The sequence below is a fragment of the Chlorocebus sabaeus genome, chromosome 8 (genome assembly GCF_047675955.1).
Source record: "Chlorocebus sabaeus isolate Y175 chromosome 8, mChlSab1.0.hap1, whole genome shotgun sequence".
Taxonomy (NCBI): Eukaryota; Metazoa; Chordata; class Mammalia; order Primates; family Cercopithecidae; genus Chlorocebus; species Chlorocebus sabaeus.
The window spans coordinates 102,170,457-102,185,752 of NC_132911.1; the positions used below are offsets into that span (position 1 = coordinate 102,170,457).

A 15,296-nucleotide genomic window follows, 5' to 3' on the forward strand; every position below is an offset into this window, starting at 1 on the left:
AGCTAAGAGTCAGTGATGTAGAATAGATCGATTTGGGGAAAATTATACTTCATATGCATTTCACAAACTAGTGAAAGCGCACATTGCCATGGCCATGAGAAAGACCAGGAGAAGAGAAAGGCTCATAAATTCAGCAAGTCTATCCAATTTCAGTTGACTCAAATGCACAACAATTTATTCTCAAATACTCTGCTGGGTTTAAGGAAAGACTCAATGATTACAATATACTCTTAAAGCCTTTAAGAGAGTTTAAGCAATCATTTGTATTCTAAATAGGCCTTCCTGACACATCCTCCTTAAAATGTTAGATCAGAAAAAGAATTCAAAGCCAGAGGCTGGCTGGCAGCGCTCCTGCTGTTCTATCAAGTTGACTGTGGGTTCCCGTTCTGCTTAGACAATAGGCTGGATAAATGAGCATGCATAGCCAGAGCCTGGGAATCTAATCAAATGAAACCTTCCATTAAATTAATCTGACACAGCTTTGGCCATTTTTCTGGACTAGTCCTGGATTCAGATACTCTATCCTATTATCCAGCTGTATCTCCTACCATGTGACCCAATTTTGAGTTTGAAAGAAAACGTCCCCTGTTGCTATGCGGTCTTCTACTGTTTCTGTGATTCAGCTTGCCTTGTTTAAATCTCATGAACACCCTGACCTCACACTCCTCTACTTACCTCTCTCTTATCACACAGGATCTCTCATCCCGAAATTGTCTCCTCAGCCTCATGTTCCAGTCCACTCAGCTGAAGCTTTCCCAGAATCCTCTGCTGACGATGCCCCTTGGAGAATGCTGATTACTTTGGGTGAGGAGAGATGCCACATCTTGGAGCATCTAAAGTCACCAGCCCATGAGACACGAGAGCAGTGCTGAGCTCCATACAGAGATAGAAGAAGGGTGTCTCCCACGTTTAGTCCATGAGCCTCAAAGCACCTCTGCTTATACCAGTGTCCTCAACCTCCTCATAACAGCAGCCCCTCTGGCTTTCCTTCTAAGCCTTCTGTCTGCAAGAGGAGCCTGTGAAGGACTGACCCTCTGCCATTCCCTTCATCCTTCAGTCTCTACTTCTCTTCCTTCCCAAGGCAACTCTACCATCGATGTCTTCCATGTTCTCTGGCCAGCAAAGGCCCTGTGCTCAGAGTTCCACAGATGGGCTATCAGTTCAACCAAAAGCAAGCCTTGCATCTCTCTGAATCCCACTTTGGACCCAGCTACCACACCTTGCAATGTGAATTTTGCAATGTGAATTTTCTAATTCCAGATTCTCTGTCCTGTTGTAACTTCTGTGTCAAACCATGTGTTTCCATTTTAAGGCTCGAAAAATATGATCAGCCTGGCTCTGGGGGCTTGCACTGCCTTTAAGTCCCTTCTGACTCATGCCCAGCTGTCTTAGAGCACAGAGCAGGCTCCTACACCTCCCCTGACAGATGCCTTCTGGCCAGGCTGGGTGCTGGAAGGAAGACCTGTGCCTCTCAAATACCCTCGTTGGTCCCTTCCTCAGCCAGAGAGCACCATGTGCCCAGGAAGAAAAGTTGACCCCCCAGTCCAAGGCCCAACAATCAAGTTTTGTTTAGGATATAAGGCCATTGAACTGGTCTTATTTATTTTCTCTGCACTTGTGTTTCCTAAGTTTTTCCACATTATTTCTAATTTGGGCTGTCAGAAAGGGGAAAAATTAAAAACCAAGGATCTAGAGATAATGGAGTATCTTGGTGGTTACTGCATTAAAAATCAGCTGGCTAAAATGGGTTTGGAAGATCTTAGAAGGCAATCTGACTCAAACACTGTGCAAATCAAAATTGGGAGAGCCCACAGGCCAAGGTGCAGCTGAAACACTAAATGCACTCCCTCCCTCCCTAGTGAAAACACATGTGGACTCATGTGGACGCTGTCCTCTCACCTTCATCTACTTCTGGAAATAGTGAAATAGAGAGATAGGAACTGCTGTTCGGATTGGAGAACCCCAGGCACCCCTAACATGTGGCCCTATCTGTTACCCTTTATCTGGCTTGCTCAAAGCTGTATTTTCATGAGCACATGGTAAGGCCTTAACTAATATTTGTTGAATAAATGAAGGAAGGAGGAATAGGATAAAATACATTTCAGCTGACTCAGATGCTTTTTTGGAGAATTAGATATACATGTACAAATGGGTAAATACATAAAGAAATAGATGAATAATTAAATTGCCACTAATTGGTATGGTTGATAGAACACTAACACCATCTCTCTTGTTGACAGTGTGTGATCGAATTAACAGTATTAAGTGTGTCTATGACATGACCCTCCCTGCTTTTTTCTATCATCCTCCTTACATCTTTCCTCACCTCCAGAAATTATCCCCTCCACAAACACACAGATTTGTGTGTCTACTAAAACAAAATCTTTCACAGATGGTACAGGTGCTAACAAAGAGAAGAAAGGGGAAGAGTGGATTCTAAGTGTTTCTTTTCACTTAATAATTTACCCTCAGGGCAATAGGAGTTTTGGTATAGCTCAAGGTCCTAACACTGGGAATATAATTTCTAGCAGTGTATTCTTGAGAACAGCATGTCTTTATTGCAATGAATTATGTACTAGCTAAGCATTCATTACCACACTTCAGAAAGTCTGACCAGTTGGTTTCAATACTTAGATGAGGTTTATTTTCAATCAGACATGCCCATTTGTAAATGCCTACTAAGTGTAACCCACATAAATTTGAGTGTCCTCATGGCCTTTTCAGCTCTTGCATAGTCAAAAGAAATAAACATTCAACTCCTAAATCCTTGAGGAAAAATGAAGATTTGGAGATGGGGTTTTGGATGATGTGGCCCAAGGATTTTGCATTGCTCTAACTGCTCTTCTCATGGGAAGCCACTGGCCTGTGCTTTGAATTTAATGCCTCAAAATCTATCACTTTACAACTCTTCCAGAGCCAACAACTAGGCTGCACAACTCCCTTTTAGCAGTATGCAGGAAACATATTCACAGCAAAACATCTTCACTTAAGGCCAATGGGACCCCTCCCGACACTCAATACATCTCCTCATTCAACCCAGCTTGTCCTTTCTTGTTCCCCAATAGAGTGTGGAGCCTTGGGGATTTAAGGCAGTGGGGTCTGGTGCCCCTACAGCCTGCCCTGCCCCTGCCACATCACTAACATCTGAGCACAGCATCCCCCTCTTCAACCAAAGACTCTGCCCCTTAGCGATATCCACAGACCACATTTCCTCCAAGTTACAAGCTAAAATGTTGTTTCTTGCCACAAATAAAACATAAGTAAGTTACTCCAAAATTCAATGTGGCCAGGGGGATGAGACTACCTCACTTATGCTGAGGCCTGAGAGATGCTTTATGTGTGACCAAAATCACTCCTCGAGGGACAAATCGGGGGTACTAAGTCCTGGGCTGGATCTGAGGTATCCCCTGAGTGGGACCAGGGGAGCTGCTCTCCCATTCATCTTGCTTCTCAGCTTAAGATACAGTGGCCCCCAAACCACCCTGCTGCCCTAGTTTAAACTCAAGTATTCCATCTCACTTGTAGAAGCTGCCATTTTGCCTCTTTTTTTTTTTGGGGCTTGATTAGCCACATCAACACAGGGAATTCAAAAGGCCCCTCCAGTTTAAAATCAGCTCTCAAATTGCGCAGCCACTCTTTGCCAAAAGTTGCTGATCTGTCTCCCGCAAGGATTGATCCAAGTGCTTCTCATTATCCAAGCTAGCTTCGATTGCTCCCGTGGTGCTGCCTGCGGTAGTAGCTCCTCCTACCACAACACAGGAAAACATTTGTGCCAGTAACAGATTCCTACTTGTGAATTAAATACATAAATCCTAGCTAACCTCCTCTCTACCCTCTGCTGTCTCTAGGGCAGTGAGGTGGTTGGCCACTAGATCAGACATCTGGCGGCGTCAGAGTTGCAAACAGTCCCCATTGTTAAGGTCCTCATCTAACAACATCTTTCCTCTGCCTTTGCTGCATACCACCCCTGAAATCTTCAAATGGAGCTGCTAACACAGCTCAAAGCCCTTTTCTCTGGTTCCTTGCATGGAACTTCCTGTGAATTTCTTATGTTTCTAGTAGCAATCAGCTTGTATAAACAGTTTCAAAGCCAACCTGATTGCCAACCTTACAGTAGCTGTTGTGCTCCAGGGGAGCTGGTCCCAGCTAGAGCAGGGCAACAATGTGGATGAGTGCAACTATCCTTATCATTGATCGCCTCATTCCTTGCACAAAGCTTCTGCTTCTTAGTTGCATATCTATTGGGATTGATGTGCTAATGTCCAATTTGCAATCTCAAGAGAGAAGGTTTTTGTTTTTTAGGTTATAAATGCTTTACGTTTTTAACATAGAAGAAGCTCGGTGGTGGACATGTATGTGGTCATTTGATGTTTTTATGACTAAACGTTAGAGTTCAGGCTCTCTTATAGAACATAAATGTATCCCTACACATGCATATGTAATTCTTATCAAAATTAAGCTTAGTTACTAAAAGAAGATTCGTTATCTGAACTTTCTTCTATAATTTCTTACTTTTGCCATCAGGCACTGGAGCATCTGGCCTCTCAGGAAAATCTGGGTCTAGTCCTTCTGATATCATTTTGTTTTTTGTTTTTTTTTCATTTTTGTTTTGAGACAGGATCTCACTCTGTCACCCAAGCTGGAGTGCAGTGGCACGATCTTGGCTCATTGCAACCTCCACTTCCCAGGTCCAAGTGATTCTTCTGCCTCAGCCTCACAAGTAGCTGGGATTATAGGTGTGTGCCACCATGCCCAGTTATTTTTTTGTATTTTTTGGTAGAGACAGGGTTTCACCATATTGGCCAGGCTGGTCTCGGACTCCTGAACTCAAGTGACCCATCTGCCTTGGCTTCCCAAATTATTGGGATTACAGGCGCAAGCTACCACGCCCAGCCTAATTTTGTTTCTGATTGCCATTGCTGGTACACCTACTTGAACCATTTTGAGATCTCTGGCATATCTTGGATCCTTGGCTACAGTTCAGCTGTTTCCTGCTGATCCCTCACTTTCCTGGGGTCCAGAGCCTTGTGTACTGTTCCATAACTGCTCTGAAGTGGCTTCAGAAGGTGCTGAAGTCCATTTGTGACACTAGTGACACTTAAAGGAGATACTTCAACTGTGACATCATCTAGGTCAGAGATAGATGACAACTTTGTGTCTAAAATGTTGAGAGTTGTTTCAATTTGTTGGATACAAAGAGAAAGATCTGCCAGTTTCTCCTCACAAACCATAGAAAAGCAGTTGAGGAACTGTACAGTGTGCACCACAAATTGGTTTAGAAAACCCACCGTTCTTTTCTGTTGAAGAGTTGGCACCTTGGTCAGGTCATGCCTGACTCCACGAGAGGAAGCCCATCGTCATCCATCTTCTCGGTGGGCGGGAGCCCCAGGGTTCACCCACAAACCCCTCCCAGATGGGGCCACCCAAGCCAGTAATGGTGTGTTAAGAGGGAGTTTTCGTAGGCATCCTCCATTTAACTGGTTCACAGAGCCCTATGTTTATTTGATTCCCTGAGTGGTGCTGAGACCTGAAAACCATATTCTTCTCTAAAAGAGTAATTTTGGCCAGGCACAGTGGCTCTTGCCTGTAATCCCCACACTTTGGGATGCCAAGGCGGGTGGATCACTTGAGGCCAGGAGTTCCAGACCAGACTGGCCAACACGGTGAAACTCCGTCTCTACTAAAAATACAAAAATTAGCCAGGCATAGTGGTACATGCCTGTATTCTTAGCTACTCAGGAGGCTGAGGTGGGAGAATTGCTTGAACCTGAGAGGTGGAGGTTGCAGTGAGCCAAGATCACGCCACTGCACTCCAGCCTGGGCGACAGAGCAAGACTCTGTCTCAAAAAAATAATAATAAAATAAAGTAAAAGAGTAATTTTGACATCAGAGTAGGGCCTACCATTTCCTCTCAGGCTTTCCCATGCTATTTGGTGCTTGTAACTGACTTACCTACACTTGTTTGTATCACAATTCCAACAACCTGGCAATCCCAGAACTTGTCTCTGTGAGTAAGGTCATGATTATTATTTTAATCTAAGAAACATAAGATTGCATCTTAGGCAAAATACCACTCATCCCTCCACCCCACAAATAGAACCTACACAAAACTGGGTCCATTTGTAGCTCTTTCCACATTGGGTTGCATGCTAAAGCATATTCAAATCCAACTCTGAAACAGTGGGGACCTTTTGTGATGTAAACTGGCTAGCTCTTCACCCAACCTGATTCCTCTTCCTCCCGGCCACACAGGTAGATAAATTTCCCAGCCTCCTTTGCAACTAGGATTGGTCATGTGACTGTGTTCTGACCAGTGACATACCAGTGGGTATGATGTGGGCCACTTCTGAGCCTAGACTACAAGAACATCCGGTATCCATCTCCATTCACTTTCTCCTTCTGGCTTGATGTAGGTGAGCTCTGCACTATCGGAAGGATGTGTTGAAGATGGGGAAGAGCCCAGTCCCTGAATCTTCATTTGTAGGAGAGATGCCCACTAATTTAGAACAAATATTTTGGACTCTACTGTGGTCTGAATGTGTCTCCCAAAATTCACATGTTGAAACTTAATGATCAACGTGATAAAGAGGTGGGGCCTTCAGGAGGTGATTAAATCATGAGGGTTGAACCAGAATGAATGGGATTAGGCGCTTATAAAAGGGCTCGATAGAGTGAGTTCACTCTCTTCCACCCTCTCACCATATAAGGACACAACGTCTCTGCTTCTGGAGGATGCTGCAACAAGCCAACACCTTGGAAACAGACAGCAGCCCTCGCCAGATACCAGTCCTGCCAGAACCTTGATCTGGGACCTCCCAGCTTCCAGAATGATGAGGAATTTCTGTTCTTTATAAATTGTCCAGTCTCGGGTATTTTGTTATAGCAGCACAAATCAACTAAGATGGACTCTATGTGAATAAGAAGTGAAATTCTATCACGTCTGAGCCACGATACTTTTGTTTATGATAGCAGTTGGCATTACTTTATCTAAGACATTATAATGAGTGCTTTCCTGATGTGGCAGCACATCACACAGAAAACCTTCTTAAAATTCTTCAGACATCTTCTCATCTCCTTCCCAACCACTCCATCTCTATTCCCTCCTAAGAGTCCGCTTCCCACTCATGGACATGCCTGTAACCACAATTCTCTGAGAAATATAATCCCACTCTCATTCTGACCCCTGTTCTTCCGAGAGGCTGCCATTATCTTTACCCTGAAATGTGGGTAAATTTTAAAGCCGTCATCTGAACACGAAGTTTGCTTTAATAGGTTAAACATGTTCTCCAACAATTTTCTGTAGACCCAGTAAAAGTAAACTTCATCCTATTCCAGACTAAACTGAACAGATTATTTTTTGAAATTACAAAGTAATCTGATATAATTAAAAATAATGTGGTATTGTTGTACAATGATTATTTAAAAAGCATTATTCGTTCATCAGGGTAAGAGAGACTCTGCCATAGGAGACAGCCAGTCCCCCTCAAATCTCAGTGATGTGACCCAGCTGAATGCACAAAGTCTGCTTCAGGCCCCAGAGACTCCAGGGCACTTGTACTCCATGGGGTAGCTCAGAGATCCAGGCTGTTTTGACCTTGGGGCACCATCATGTCAACATGTGCTTCCACAGCAGAAGGAGAAAACACTGGAGACTCTCACATGAGCTGGGCCATTCAATGCTCTGGCCTATATGCAGCTTGTCACCTCAAGTCACAGCTCATTGACTGGAGCAAGCCACATGGTTCCTCCAAACTTAAGAGGGGCCAGGGAAATGTTACCCTTCCATATGCCAAGAGGGGACTGAGAGCCGGATTTGGATGAGCAAGATGCACTAGAAGACTCTACCTTTGACATCTTTTATTTTGGTTTCTTAATATTTATACCTTAAACTTCTGGGAAGTCCAAATTTTTCTCCAAAATAATCTTGTGTTTGAATTTTTTTTTTTTTTTTTTTTTTTTTTGCTAAGTGATTTGGACTTTTTCTTTCTAGCCCCAGCTAATTAGAATGAATATAATGTAAGGAAACAAGTTCCTTTAATATAAACAAGAGCAAGGGAAATGAGAACCCGAAGAGAGGACCGCTCCTTCTCTCAGGAGACACGCTCAGCCGGGCAGGCCTGGGAGGACAGTGCAGGTGGGAGAGGGCCAGGAGAGGAGGTGCTTCTAGCATTGTGTTCCCCACCTCTCCTCTTTCCAAATCACAGAGCTTTCTACCACGATAAAAATACCTAGAGCCTCCGTCATTTTAGCAAGATTTAATTAAACTGCCCTAAATTAGAAAATCTAGTCATTGTTTGCATTCCTAGATGCCTATGTTTAGTTGAGTCACACGTAAGCAGAGAAATGAAAAATTAGCTTAATTTTTTGGCTGCAGGGAAGGGTGTGAATTGGCTTTTTGTCACTCGTGGGGAAGATCTTGTGTCTTCCCTCAGCTGGGTTTCTCTGATGGGATTGCTTCTTCCCACCCTCCTGAAGGTCTCTAAGGATAAACTGTAGCTTGGCTCTGTCCTGGGGGAATCCTCCAGAGCCCACAGACAGACCAGCCAGATGGCAGAATCCAGGGGACTCCTCCTGAGAACAGCTGTGACCCTTCCAGGCTTCTGAGTAACTGACAGCTGCTCCCAAGTGGGCCTAGAATGGAAAGGGGGGCTTCTCACATGTGGGCTCAGAGCAGAGCTGAGTGCTGGGGAGGTATTCAGGAACCTCCTGTCTTGAAAAAATGACTCAGGGAAACTTCCAGAAACCCAGGGGTGGGGGAGTGGAAGGCTGTAGAGTAGCAGTGGATGCAATGTTTAAGAACACAGTTTTGACCGGGCGCGGTGGCTCACACCTGTAATCCCAGCACTTTGGGAGGCCGAGGTGGGCAGATGATGAGGTCAGGAGTTTGAGACCAGCCTGGCCAGCATGGTGAAACCCTGTCTCTACTAAAAATACAAAAAATTAGCTAGATGTGTTGGCAAACTACAGGTACTCAGGAGGCTGAGGCAGAATTTCTTGAACCCGGGAGGCAGAAGTTGCAGTGAGCCGAGATGGCACCACTGTATTCCAGCCTGGGTGACAGAGTGAGACTCTGTCTCAATAAATAAATAAATAAATAAACAAACAAACACACACACACACACAGTTTCTGGAGCCACCCTGTTTTGCCTTGAATCCTGGCTCTATTATTGGTGAATTGTGTAACCGTGAACATGGCACTCAACCTTTCTGTGCCTGTTTCCCCCTCAGATCATCCTAGCACATGCCCCACCGTGTTGTTGTGATGATTGACCTAGTTACTAGATGTTAATCCTTATAACAGTGCCTTTCTTATACCAAGTGCCCAATAAATGCTAGCTTTTGTTATTATTACAAAGAGGCCCTCCCAGTCAAGCATCTGCCTATCTCTGGGAACTTCCACTTGCTTTCCTGTGGTAGCACCCCAGGCATTCTCCTTCCAGAATGCCTCACTGTTCAAGTAGTGGAGAGCTTTTCATTTAATTTAATTAATTAATTTTTTAGAGACAGTGTCTCACTCTGTTGCCCAGGCTGGAGTGCAGTGGTATAATTGTAGCTCACTGTAGCCTTGAACTCCTGGGCTTAAGCAATCAATCCTCCTGCCTCAGCCTCTCCAGTAGCTGGGACTACAGGTGTGCACCACCACCCCCAGCTAATTAAAAGAAATTTTTTTTGTAGAGATGGGGGTCTCATTATATTGCCCAGGCTGGTCTTAAATTCCTGGTCTCAAGTGATTTTCTGACCTTGGCCTCCCAAAGTGCTGGGATTACAGGCATGAGCCACTGTATCCAGCCTTGATTTTATTTTGGTCCAGAAAACTGATCACTTTGATGGACCAATCTTCAGGCAATGCCTGATCTGTGGGTAGGGAGAGCTACAAGCAGTGTGGTATCTCAGAAGCTATCCAGGGTTTGGGTCCAGCAACAAAGCTGTCATGGGGAACAGCCTAAAGCTGGAGAATCTTTCAGAAAAAAAACCCAGAGCCAACTCAGGCCCTGGAAGTAACCATGGAAACAGGAGCCCACAGAGGCATGCAGGGTGTGGGATAGGTACGTGGGTGGATGGATGGATGGATCGATGGGCGGCGGATGGGTAGGTGGGTGGGCAGGTGTCACTTTCACAGCAGAAGGGCGAGGGCTGGGGCAGCAGCTGTGAGCACCTCTGAGCTGAAGGAGGTTTGGGAGCTTGGAATGTGTCCTAGGGTGGACAGCTGGGCATGATAAAGACCAGGACAGAAAGGGATCTTACCCTGAGAGATTTCTCACAACTTCCCAGCCTAGGAAAGGAGTAGAGGTCATGGGAGGAGGAATGGGGTGGGTCTTTGAAGCAGGGTTCTTGAGCTTCCACTCCACGTCTAGGTGAATTCTGCCTCATCTAGACCCTTGCATGTTATGGCTCCCCCTGCCTTCTCCCTCCCATCTACACCAGCCAGGCTTTTCCAAGCCCTCTGTGCTCCACTCTGCCACAACCTGCAGACAAAGACATGCAGTCAGTGCATTTAGAGCAGTCACCTCCCACCAGCCTTGGTGCCTGCATGGTGTTGTGTGCAGCATTGTGCCGGGACTGCAGCACCCTGCCACCAACTGCATGTATGTCCTGGCTCCGTAGCTTCCAAGTCTGGCTTCTGGCCCCAAGAGTCTGTGATCTGGCCAGGCATGGTGGTTTACGCCTGAAATCCCGGCACTTTGGGGGTGCCAAGGCAGGAGGATCACTTGAGGCCAGGAGTTCGAGATCAGCCTGGCCAACATGGTGAAACCCCGTCTCTACTAAAAATAAGAAAATTAGCCAGGCGTGGTGGTGGACACCTGCAAGCCCACCTATTCTGGAAGCTGAGGCAGGAGAATCACTTGAACCCAGGAGGTGGAGGTTGCAATGAGCCGAGAGCACGCCACTGTACTCTAGCATGGGCAACAGAGTGAAACTCCATCTCAAAAAAAAAAAAAAAAAAAGAGAGAGAGAGAGAGAGTCTGTGATCTACCTAAAATCCCTCAGTACGTTCTTCTGCCCAAACTGCTCCAGCTTCAGTGGGAACCTGGAATGGCACCCTCCTTCTAAAATGCAGTGCAGATAAGTTCACAGTGGAAGACGTTGTTCTGAGAAAAGGAAAACAAAGTTCTGTTGAAGGTTAAGAGAACATTTCTCAGTGCCAGCCAGGACTCCTAGAGAGCCCGGGCATCCTGGGCTGCATCCTGGACCTGGAGTGAGGTCCTTCCAGCCAAGGATAGCAATAGGGACTTTCCTGTGTCCCCTGTCTCCACCTTGGGAGAAATGGATGCAGGCTGTTTACCAGCTTCTGCTCATCCATCAGCAGCAGAGAATGCCAGAGACTCCAGTTTCTGTGATCTGCTTCTTCCTATAATCTCGACACCCTGTGATTTTATATGATTGAGCTCTGGCCAGGAAATGTGCAGAGGTGAAGCCTGCCACTTTCAGACCTGGCCTTGAAAACATCTTTGTGTCATTGTCCATGCTCTGTCTCTTCCCTTATCTCCCAGCTTAATACAGAGGATGCCAGGAAAGGATTCTGGGGCCCTGGGAGCTGGCAGAGCTCTAGATGGAAGGATCCTGATCCTGGAATCACCATGTGGGGAAGACACTTTCCAAACACCCAACTGGACTATAACACAAGCAAGAAATCACTCTTTTCCAGTTGTGCCCCCTTATCTGAGGCTCTACTTTCTTTAGTCTCATTTATCTGAAGTCTGAAAGTATTTGATGAAAAATTGTGGACGTAATTCATAAGTGTTAAATTGTGTGCTTTGCTGAGTAGCTTGGTGAAATCTCTTGCTGTCCCATCCAGGACAGCAATCCTCTCTTTGTCTGCCAAATCCATGCTGCAGGTTCTCCCCACCCCTTAGTCACTTAACAGCCACGCTGGTTATCAGATCAATTGTCTCAGGGCCACGGTGATGTCCAAGTCACCCTTATTGTAATAATGGCCCTCAAGCACAAGAGTGGTGACATTGACATATTGTTATAATTGTTCTATTGTATTATTCGTTATTGTTCATCTCTTACTGTTTTATGAATTAAAAAATTTATTTTTTAAATTATGAATTAAACTTTATGAATAAATAAATAATTTATGAATTAAACTTTATTATAAGTATGTATATGTAGAAAAAAATATCTAGGATTGGTACTATCTGCAGTTTCAGGCACCCATTGGGGTACTTGGAATGTATCCCCTGCAGATAAAGGGGGGACTGCTGTATTATGTTAAGTCCCTGGGATCTGGGGGTTGTTTGTTACAGCAATTAGCCTACCCTAATTGGTCCTGCACCTACTTGAGATAGTTAAGAGGGCAGATTTGGATACCAGAGAGACATGTTTGAGTCTAAACACCCCCCTTAATGGGCATCATTAAATGAGGTAATAATAGTACCCAAGTGAGGGCAAGAGGCCAGCAGAGAGCTTAGCACAGGGCCGACACATCACAAGCACTCAGTAATTGGCACTCGTCATTTCTAACATTTTAAGCACTTGCTATGTGTCAGGCCTTGGTATACAGCTCTTTAATGCCTCTTTTAATCCTCACAGTAATCTTATGAGTGTGGGACTCTCATAGGTTTCAAGATGAGGAAAATGAGGCATAGAGAGAGTAAATGTTTCACCCAAGGATTCCTGGCTAAGGGCAGGACTGGGACAGCTAGCTTCAGGGTGCGGGGCTGGCTCTTCATTTTCTCTGCCATCTTCATCTTCCTCGCTCACCTGCTGTGGTGGGTGGTGGTTGTGGCTCCTCTACTCCCTGAATGCACTGGAGGGTCTCAGGGTGAATTGTTCTGATCCAGGCATCCCACTGGGCCCAGAGGGTAGGCCCAGTGAGAGGGGCTGGGGGCTTCAGTTCAGCTGTCAGCCTCCCAGGGAAAGTTCAGGAGAGGAGAGACAGCTGACCGCAGAGGATATGCCTGAGGCCGAGGGAGAGGGAGCTTCTGGGTCTCTGGGCCTCAGCCTCTGCACAGTGGGCTTCAGGAGGACCTAGGGTAGAGGGGAAAGGTGGCCAGACCCCTGAGGCTGAGAAGGACCCTGGAGGGAGGTGGTTACCCCTACCTTTGCAGCCATGTTGTCCTCTTGTTCATTTCCCTTGTGGTGACTCTAAGTTTAAATTTTATCATACTTCTGTTAATTATTCCAACCTTGGGCCAGGCGCAGTGGCTCATGCTTATAATCTCAGCACTTTGGGAGGCTGAGGTAGGTGGATCACTTTAAAGGTCAGGAGTTTGAGACCAGGTTAACATGGTGAAACCCCATCTCTACTAAAAATACAAAACTTAGCCAGGCATGGTGGCAGGTGCCTATAGTCCCAGCTACTTGGGAGGCTGAGGTGGGAGAATTACTTGAACCCAGGAGGCAGAGGTTGCAGTAAGCTGAGATCGCGCCACTGCACTCCAGCCTGGGTGACAGAAAAATACCCTGTCTCAAAAATAAATAAATAAATAAAAAATAAATTATTCCAGTCTTGTCTCAGGATGTCCTGAGGAATTCAGTGAAGGTCCCCCAAAGGAGCAGTGCCTAGTGGAGCCGGTGAAGATCCCTCCAAGGATAAGGAACTTGGAGCAGAAGGCATCAGAGGAGGGAAATTGAGGGCTCCCATCCCACAGGTGCAGGCCCTGTGCAGGCCAGATGTGGAGGATCTGGGCCCCTTTTCATTAAAGGACTCTTAGAGGAGCCCTTCAGACACAAGCACACCCTTCTCTCCCTCATCGTTGGCCTCCAGGGAGCACAGGGATGGAAGGGCTGTAGTCAAACGAGGGAGTGGTCTCTGCGGATAAAGCCGAATGGCCCAGGCAAGGACTCACCCGTAAAACAAATTCAGTCTAGCATCCAGGAACAATGCAAAAGCCATATAAACATTTACTGTTGCCTCCTGAGAGAACACTTCATGAAGAATTGCATTTGTAATGTGCAGTAAAACTTCTAAAATCCTTTTTTCTCCAATTTTCCTCCCAATCCCTCCCCTCCCCCACTCCAACTTCACTGGGTCCTAGATCTGGCTTCCTTCATTCCGGGGTCTCCCTCTCCTGCCTCCCTCATCTCCAGGCCTGCCTCCATCCCCAGCAGCGCCCCTGCGCCCTTGCTCCTGTAAAGCTACCCAGACAGGCTGGCTATCTCCCTTGTCCTCCGTCCCCATTTCCACCATCAACATCAAAATGGCTCAGGAGGGGATCCTTTTCCAAGGAGGAAGAGAAATTGTGACTGGTCCTAATCACAAATTGTCTCCAAGGTAAATAATTCTGGGAGAAGCAGGCACAGGAAACCGGCTAGGAATCTGGCATGGAGGGAGGCGACCACAAAGGCACTCAGTCCTCAGTGCTCCCACCACAGGCAGGCCCTGCCCTAAGACCTGGAGCAGTGGGTGGGTGTCTGCCAAACTGAGTGAGATGCAGCCCCCTCCCTGAGACTGACCGCCGGGCTGCAGACTCATGGACACACAGCTCTCAATCCACATCCCCAAAGTCAGGCTGCTCAGGGGCTCAACCTTGGATCTACCCTGGAATTGCTTAGGAGCTTAAGAAATGCTGATTTTTCCTCACCAGAGACTCTGATCTAATTAGCCTGGTGTGAGGCCCAAGGCATCTAGGAGCATTGGCTAAATTAAAAGCTCCCTAGGTGATTTGAATGTGCAGCTAGGGCTGAGATCTACTAAGCTGATCAGTTGCTCAGGAGAGCACCCCAGAGCCTGGGGGCTCCAGCCACAGCTCCAGGCACAATGACCCCCCTCCCCATCCAGTTCCCTTTGATACATCAGGAGGAAGGAGTTGGGGCCAAGACTCTGGCTGGCACAGAATAACTTAAGATAGCAGCTGGGGCCTCATTCATTCCTCATCCAATCATATATTCAATAACTATTTAATATACGTATTGTGAAGGCAACAAGAGAAACTGACCAAGGGCTCCAGTTTAGACTGGGGAGTCAGGCCTCTTTGAGGAGGTGATATTTAAATCACCTGAGTGGCAAGAAGGGGCCTGCCCTGTGAACCACCATGCCAAGCAGGAAGTGCAGAAGTGCAGAGGCCCTGCACAGGGAGCAAAGCGGGTATACAGCTGGAGCACAGCTGATGGAGAAGAGAGCAGTGAGCCGAAGTCTGGGAGGTGGGCAGAGTGTATCGTAGGGGGTCTTGGAGCTGTGGTTAGGAGGTGGTTTTCATTCTCAGTGCAATGGGAAGTCCCTGGAAGCTTTTCAGGAGGGAATGACATGACCTGGTTTGTGTTTTTAAAAGACATTCTGGCGCTGTGGGGAGGATGGCTGGTGGGGAGCAGGATGGACACAGGTGAACTGTCCAGTCCTTCAGGGTAGA

General features: G+C 46.4%; 1 pseudogene; it reads right to left on the reverse strand.

Annotated features, from left to right (window-relative positions):
- Positions 1-4,460: 4,460 nt before the first annotated feature.
- LOC103237193 (WASH complex subunit 3-like) lies at positions 4,461-5,365 on the reverse strand (annotated as a pseudogene).
- Positions 5,366-15,296: the final 9,931 nt, after the last annotated feature.